Genomic DNA, 576 nt, shown 5'->3' with positions numbered 1-576 from the left:
GCCTGCCTGCCTGCCTCCCTAATGCTCCTAAGTGATCGCCTGTCAGCCTGATTGCCCCTAACTGCTCCTCTGATGGCCTGATCACCCTTAACTGCTCTCCCCTGCCAGCCTAATCCCCCTAACTGCTCTCCCCTCCTGTCCTGATCCCCATAACTGCTCTCCCTTCCTGGCCTGATTCCCCTAACTGCCTAACTGCCACTTTCTCCCTTGCAGGAATTTCATGGACAGGCGTCTAGTGATATATAATGGCTAACCAATGGAGCAGGTTAGTGACTAGCTATCAAGATATGCAGATTATTATATCCCTGGTTATATTAATAACTAGAGGCCCGGTGCACAAAAATTTGTGCTTTAGGGAGGAAGGGGGGTCCCTCAGCCCGGCCTGTGCCCTCTTGCAGTCTGGGACCCCTCGGGAGATAACGACCTGCTGGCTTAGGCCTGCTCCCGGGTGGCAGAGGGCAGGCCCAATCCCTAGGTGTAGCCCCTAGTCAGGCTCAGAGCAGGGCCAATTGGGGGGTTGGGGCGCCGCCCCGTCACACTCAAGGCAGGGTAGATGGGGAGGTTGCCACACCACCC

The sequence above is a fragment of the Myotis davidii genome, unplaced genomic scaffold (genome assembly GCF_000327345.1).
Source record: "Myotis davidii unplaced genomic scaffold, ASM32734v1 scaffold236, whole genome shotgun sequence".
In the NCBI taxonomy this organism is placed as follows: Eukaryota; Metazoa; Chordata; class Mammalia; order Chiroptera; family Vespertilionidae; genus Myotis; species Myotis davidii.
Note: the sequence above shows the minus strand (reverse complement) of the source record.